Source organism: Fulmarus glacialis, unplaced genomic scaffold, assembly GCF_000690835.1.
Source record: "Fulmarus glacialis isolate BGI_N327 unplaced genomic scaffold, ASM69083v1 scaffold22520, whole genome shotgun sequence".
In the NCBI taxonomy this organism is placed as follows: Eukaryota; Metazoa; Chordata; class Aves; order Procellariiformes; family Procellariidae; genus Fulmarus; species Fulmarus glacialis.
Window position 1 is genome coordinate 5,376 of NW_009189954.1, and position 7,491 is coordinate 12,866.

Here is a 7,491-nt window from a genome sequence, read left to right on the forward strand (position 1 = left end):
CAGCATGGGACATCACCTGGAGCTTGGTTTTATGCCTTCTAGCATGACTTGAATTATTTGGTGGAAAGCCTCTTAGACTGGCAGCTTATGCACCGAGCCTGTGCTGGAGCAAATGCTGCTGATCTATAGATACCCAAAGATGCAGCCAGGAACTTACAGGGATCTTCAATAGCACTTTGGGTTTGGTTTTTTTGTATTTTGGACTTTAAAAGTCTAGTTTGAAGAGTATAATAGCAGCTGAAGTGATCTCTTTTCACCCAGAAAATGCGTCCTCCTATTGCATCTGCCCATGTTGGTAGGTTAAACTCCACTTTCTGCCTTCCTTCACCAGATGCTCAAGTGGTGTAAATCAGCATTGCTCCGCTGAAGTCAGTAGACCCGCAGCAGCACAAGACATGGCAATTTTGTCACCAGCCAAGGCTGTGAGTGTCACAAATCCTCTCTAGTTTCGTAGTAGGATCTCTTCTGTAATGTGTGCTCATGTCATCTCTGCTGTCACCCAGATAACACAGAGAACTAGAAACTACCACTCATTTCTGCAGTACCAGCATCGCCAGTGACCTGGTAGAGAGTGTGCTTCAGACATTCAGGATCCAGTCCTGATACAGTAGATCTGGGCAGCAGTGATCTATAAACAACAGATCCAAGGAAACGGTGCTGCAGTAGTGGTTTGGAGGTAGGATCCAGGGCCAGATCTCCTGGACTCTTGTCCTGGCTGTGCCACTGACTTGCTGTTTGACCTTGGGTGAGTCCCATCCCCTCTCTGCTCTTCTGTATTTGCTGTCTCTGTGGGGGGATTAATAGCCAAATTCACAGCTAGGCTGAGGTGCAGTTGGTATTAGTGAAATGCCTGGCTATCCTTGAACGAACAGCGATCACAGAAGGGTGAGGAACCGTTCCTGTGTTTCTGTAGGCATAATAACCTTTCTAGCGTCTGTTCTCCATGCCTCAAATTGGAGCAGTGATTTAAGCGCAAGGGAGAAGCACTAAGGAAAATCTGTATTCAGCCTAAAGCATATATTGCTCCTTCTGCTACAGATATTCCCGAGGGTTGGTCAGCTTGTAATTATTAACTAATTACTGCTCAGTAATCACTGTGCCACAGGATACAGGAAGTATAGGCAGTCGGGAACAAACCGTACCTCGCAAATCCCAGCCTTTTCTTATCTGTCCTTTGTATTTTGCCCATCGTGGTTGTCTCTGACTTACAGCCCTGCCCATCAAGCTCTCAGAAGGGACATAGCGAGTCAGCCTGTGGCTGGATACCTCTGTGCGCTGTTTGCTTTTCATGTTTGCAATTAGGGGACTGAAGGCCAGTGTTAGTCCAGAACAGGGAACAGCTACATCCCGGACTGCGGCTGCGAGGAGGACCTCTTTTGCAGGTCTGCCAATGTTCCCCATCCTGCTTGAAGACGACCACATCTAGGGGCGAGCCTTTGCAGCCCTCACGATCTGCCTCTACAAAAAGGCATTGATATTGTGTATTTCCTGAGCGTGGCACTGGCCAGAGGAGGTGAATTAGCAACCCCAGAGACTGAAAACCTCTGTTTATCCCAGGAGCAGGTTCGGCACAGACGGGGAGCTGCTCTGCCAGCAGTGCCGCACCGGCATGCCGCGGGCCGCAGGACCTCCTGCGCGGGGTGCGATGGAGTCGGTCCCCGCGGCCAGCTCAGGATGGGTGTGCTGAGCAGAGCTGCCTGTCATTGGGGGTCCGTGGGACATGGGGGACAGCGCAGAGCCCATGTCACCCCTCACAGCAGCCTCAGACGGAGCAGGGGAAGAACCTGCACAGCGCCTCAGTCCATCAGCTGGCATATTTTCTTTTTCAAGGAAGAGCTAGAGTCTGAAATGCTGCCCAGCGCAGAGGAAACTTCTGCAGGGCCAAGTCTCACTGTAGGCTTGTGTGGTTGAGGCAAGAAACCTCCAAGGGATGCCTCAGACTGCCCTGGTCAGAGGAGCCAAGGGGTTTGTTTTTTCCGCCTGTTTGCTTTTCGATTCAAGGCAGAAAACTTCTGCGATGTGGGTCCGAGGTGGGGGAGGATGGGCTGTCGCGGCCATCACAAATCAGCATCGTCATCAAGAGCTGCTTCTCTGCTTGTAGCCAAAGGGAGACAGGGACACGGGGACCTGAAGCTGCAGCAGTGGTAGTTTGAGCCCCGTGGTCCTGGCGTTGACCAGGCGCCTCGGAGCCATTTCAGCTCTTTGGAAGGGTCCCAGAAAGGCTGCGGATGGTCTGGCGGCACCTGGGTAGCCTTCCTAGTGCCTGGGTTTTAGGCAGGAATTTGCAAACACCATTTGCAATGTAAATTGGTATATGTGGGACAGAGAAGCAACATTACCTGCCTGGGAGTCTGAGGAGGAGGCAGAACTAGTGGTTTTAATGCTCTTTTTGGTCATACCTGGGGTGGTTTTGTGTCTCGTCCGAAAGACAATTAAAAGTGCAAAGAGTGCCTCTGTGTCCCCAAACTGCTCTCTCCATTAAATAAACCATCACAACACCCCAGGACACACCGCCCAATGCCACCTTCACATCCCTCCCTTCCACCATGATCCTCCTGCTTTAGCAATAACTCTGAAAGCCCCTGGAAAGAGCAACAGCAGTGAGGAGCTTTCCTGTCACTCTCGTTGCTGCCTGTCCCTAGAGAGCCATGGCTGGGATGTGCAGAGGTGCCCGTTGTGCTGTTGAATTCTTCTCAGACCCCAGCTGCAGCTACGCAGCGATGGAAGCAGGTATTTCCTCTGTGCAAGGAGGTGCAGAGAAAAAGTCCAACTGAATCATTTTAATTCCAGGAAAACATGACACAGTATCGGGGGGAGAAGGCGTATTTTTATAAATTACCATTAGCAGCATGTGTTCTATTTAAGTACTTAATCCCTTTCAATCCCTTCTTATTAATGATTAATTTGCAACTAATCGCACTATGATAGCAGCATCGCAAGTGCAGTTAGTTGCAGCGTGTACAAGCAACCCCACCAATATTAAACCAGATAAGAATTTGGTGCGGTGATGGGAGGGGGGCACCTCAGCTCGGCTGATGCTCTGCTGCGTGAATGCAGGCGAAATCGCTCGTCTCTTTGGGTCTCAGGATTATAATCCTTTCTTATCTCGAGCATTTCCTATGAAGCATACAGCTTATCAGCTTGCGAGGCAGGAGAGGAGTAGAATTGAATACAACCAAGTGAGCTTTGAACAGCCCTGCTTGATGTAGTCCCTTTTCATCTCGCTTTCTGAGCTTTGAGTCTCCTTGACTCTCGTGGCCTGTTGCTGAAAACCACATGGAAATATGTCTGTGTTTTGATTTGGAGGGTGGGAGGGCTATATTTGAAATTATTTCCAGACGTGCTTCTGATGTCTTACAAAAAGGCAGTGGACTGCAGGCCACGGGTCACCGCGTGCTGCAGCCCAGCACCTATCTCTTCCTAACAGTGTCCAAGGACTGGCGAGTCCAACCATGTGTTTTCCTGCAAGAGATCGCTCTCCCTCGCTCTCTTTCACTCTGTTTATCTCATGCTGGGCTCTGTTATCTCCCCCAGTTTCCAAGGCTCGTGCAGAAACCCATCTAGCTTGTCAAGGACACCAGAGCTGCAGGCAAGCTGTGTGGGGGACTGAACCAGTATGCAGTGAGAGTTGCGATAGTTTTTAAAGTGCCGGGGGGAGATGGGTTGGGAGTGAAGAGAGAACGGGAAAAATGAGCTTAAAAAAAAAAAAAAGATAAATTCTTTATTTTAAAAACCACCAAATATACTTGCTTTGTCTGCCATTCCCATGACTGACATTGCAGCTTTCAGGACACCGAGTGGCGAGCTGGCGCTTGGCTTGGCGAAACAGATGTTATTTACAGTTTAACAAGGAACAAGGTTTATCTAAACAGTGTGCGCTTGCCGAGTTCCCAGATATGCATGAAGTGTTGCCCTCCATAGGGAAGTGAGCAGAGGTTTGCAGGCAGTGAGGCATGTTTAATCTGTTTATATGTTTCATCTGGGATATCTCTGTTTGGTATCCAGACGTGTCCATGTTTGGTTTAACATGAAAATGTCGTAGTCATTGTGGTGCTTAGCTGCAGCAGGGTAAGGATATTAGGGAGGTCAGTGTCTCCAGGCAGTGCAGAAGGATGGCTGAGGATGCCCTGCAAGCGTGTGCTGCTCTCTTGGGGATAGAGGTTTCCTGGAAGGCAGCATCTCATCAGGTTTGGGATCCTGGAGAGCTTGCACCATCACGCGGCCTGGGCTGGGCTCTTGGGCAATCCCACAGCTTCCTTGTAGCATCCCTGTGTTTAAGAAGAATGGTGCTGCTGGTACAAAATACCTGATAAAGAGCTTCCTGAGCAGAGGAGGTACAGCACGGACATAGCAGGACAGTCTGATCTGCAAGCGCATCCCTGTCCTGAGCTGCCCAGGCGGAGGGAGGTACACCGGAGGACGTCAGGATGAGGAGCAAAGGAGAGGGAGTGTCTCTGCATCTCAGACCAGCCTCCTGTCTTTCTGCTCTCCCAGCTCTTTCTAAGGAAGCTGGTGGAGGAGGCAAGACAGTTAGTGGGAAGGTTGCCGTATGGGCACACGTTCAGGATGGTTGGCAAGCCCCAGATCTCAGGAGCTGCCATACATCTGGGGGAGCCCCTCATTTAATGTCGATTGTGCTTGTCAGGTCCTAAGTGGAGCAGGACTATTTGAGGATCCGCTTCATTTGCTTTCACTAGTTGTTCCCTGAGACATTTGCTGCTGTGAAAATCTCTTTTGGTGTTTTTTTCTGCATTATTCCTTCCCTGCGTGTGGCCCAGACAACGTCTGGTTTTCACTGTGTTGCCCAACCCCTGGCCCTTTGCAAAGTGGAAATGCTTCATGTGCAGAAATAAGGAGTTAGTGTTATTGGCGGCGGTATCAGCACTGAGATCTGAGAAGCCAGAGGAAGAATGGCAGGGACACTTGGCTCCCTTCAGATTATGGAGAAAAACTTGAACATTGAAGTGGGGAGAGGGGAGAGAGCACGGGGGATGGGAGAGCAAGTGAAATCCTTCTGTACAGGTCCAGCTTTAAGAGTTTGCAGCAGCCGGGCACACGTCGTGCATCCCCCTGAGGCAGGCAAAGTGCTGTCGGCTTTCAAGGTGGTGCATGTGCACGGGCCAGGGGCAAGGGAGAACCATCCCCGGAGGCTGTTCGTGCTCATGCAAGGGTGTCTCAAAGCCTGGCATCTAGGCAGCAACACGGAGCTCTTGCCAAGTTCACTGCCTCAAAACAGTGCCCTTATCACGCTGGGATCCCTGGCAGCTGCCTCTTGATTCAGGAGGCTTTTTAAATCTCCTGCCTTCCTCCAGTCTTGACAGCAGCTTAGTAGAGCAGAAGTCCCTGATCACCAGCTGGAGCGAGGACTTGAGCAATCCCTTCTCTCATCGTGAGGATGAGGTGTGGACTCTGGATCTGGGAAGCAAAGCCAAGCCAGAAAGATCACACAGATGCCCACCTGCACATCTCACCCCCGGCTGGAGCTCTAAGCACCACTGCGGTAATCGTGATAAGGAAGGGTCCGGATAAAAGATATTGCACCATTACTCTTCCCATTATGGGGGAGACAGGATGCCAAAAGTAATTACAGTTTGTGCTGTGCTTTGAAATCCTCTGATTCCTCAAGCGTTGGCTCGTCATGCTCCCTACCTGTGTGGCTGCATTTCCCTCACATCTGAGGGAGAAATACATACACACGTGCGCAAAGCCCTCCAAGGATGAGTGCACAACTGGTTTAAGATTAAATACCAGATTAGTGCAATCCTTGGCAGGGAAGTAGACTTGCAGTGTTTGCTCACTACCTTACTACCATGTGACTATTCCAGAGCTTTAAATAAAACAGATTTGAAACCCTGCTGCAAAGAGTTTTATGTGCCTAATGCCAAACAGTGGTACCACTGCTCCAGAGCACAGTCCTGGGGAGAAACCCAGTCCGTAGCTGGTACTGTAAACTGTGCAGTAGGTTAGGAACACCATCCACTTCCATTGATTTCTTTTCCTGTTGCTGCATAAAGATCCATCCGAGGGCAGTGGGGGGCTGGTTTATTAGCGGTGTTGGCTCCAAGGAGCTGCTGGACCTGAGCTGGGAGCTTGCTGGGGGAGGAAGGAGCATTAATCCTGTATGAAGCTGTTTGTACAGTCTCTCCAGCTCCTCCTCCCATTGCCAGAGTTGGGTGGCATAGAAATCCAGGTATTTACAGATTGTAGAGCATAACTGGAAGGGTCTCAGCCCTTTTATAAGTGCGGTTTATCAGGGTAGAGCAAGGCAAGCTGGACTCCGTGCATTTCTAGTCTCCTAGAAAATGCGTGGCAAAGAGCCAAGCTCTTAATTGCTTTGAGTGCTTGTGGTGGTGCTGCTTCTTATAAATGTTGTGCTTCTGTTTATGTTAAAATCGTTTTCTGTTTTTTTGGGGAAATTCGGTCCTGTCAAGATCCTTTGATACCAGGATCCCTCTGGTAAGACTTTTCACGAGGATCTGGCTTTCATTTCTTCTCTTCACTTTTTTGTTGTGCGCTGGTTGCTGTCCCCCTCCTTTTCTTTGCACCAGAGGTAGCTGCATTTCACAAATTCCATGCGACTATCGGATGTACAGGATGTAATTTCTGGTCCTTTAAATACCCTCTCTAGGAATGCTTTTAGAAAGGGGACCCAGGCAGCAGGGCTGTGTGATCCCTCTGCTCAGCTGTCCCAGCGGAGCTGAGGCAGCGTGATGCCAGTTGGGCTGTGATCAGACGCCTGGGCAGCAGGTCAAAGCTGACTCCTGTGTCTGCCTTCCACATTGCAGCTGAAGAAATGAATTACCCCCAGTCCTCATTTTGCACTGATACCATCCTTTCAGTCTTGTTCTCACGTGCCAGAAAGAGAGGTCTTAGGTGGAAGATGAAATCATGGGTCACAGGAGGAAAATTCCAGTATTTTCTGTTAAAGAGAGAAGGAGACAACTTATCCTGGCTCCTCCTGACCACTGCAGGGAAAGTGAATCCTGGCTTTCCACGAGCTCTTGTCTGCGTGGCAATCGCAGACAAGCTTGCAGCTCTGGGAGCTCTGCGTGGGCTGGGGAAAGAACGAAAGCTCTAATTAAAAAAAAAAAAAAAAAAGGAAAAGGAGGAAAGAAAATAGCAATTAAGAAGCCAGCAGACCCTACATATCCCATGCTGTGTAAGTGTGTGGATGACAGCGTTGCACAGCTTCATCTAGTGGGATGGAGCTGCAGGTGTGCCGGGGACATCGCTGGGGGAGAGGCTCAGTGGGACTTGGTCTCTCCTGCACCAGGGATCGTCTCCCGTAACGTGGATCCTCCTTCCCATCTAGCAATAAAGGAAGGGATGGTGCTGACAGCCTCAGCCACAGGTTAAATGCTCCTGGGAGAGAAAATAAAAGGCTTTGTGTTACTGAGAATGACTTTCTTTGGCAGTTGGAAGCTGGCACCCTCCTCGCTGTCTCTCCCAGCCACCTGGGAATGCTGGCTGCCAGCTGCGGGGATGGCAGTG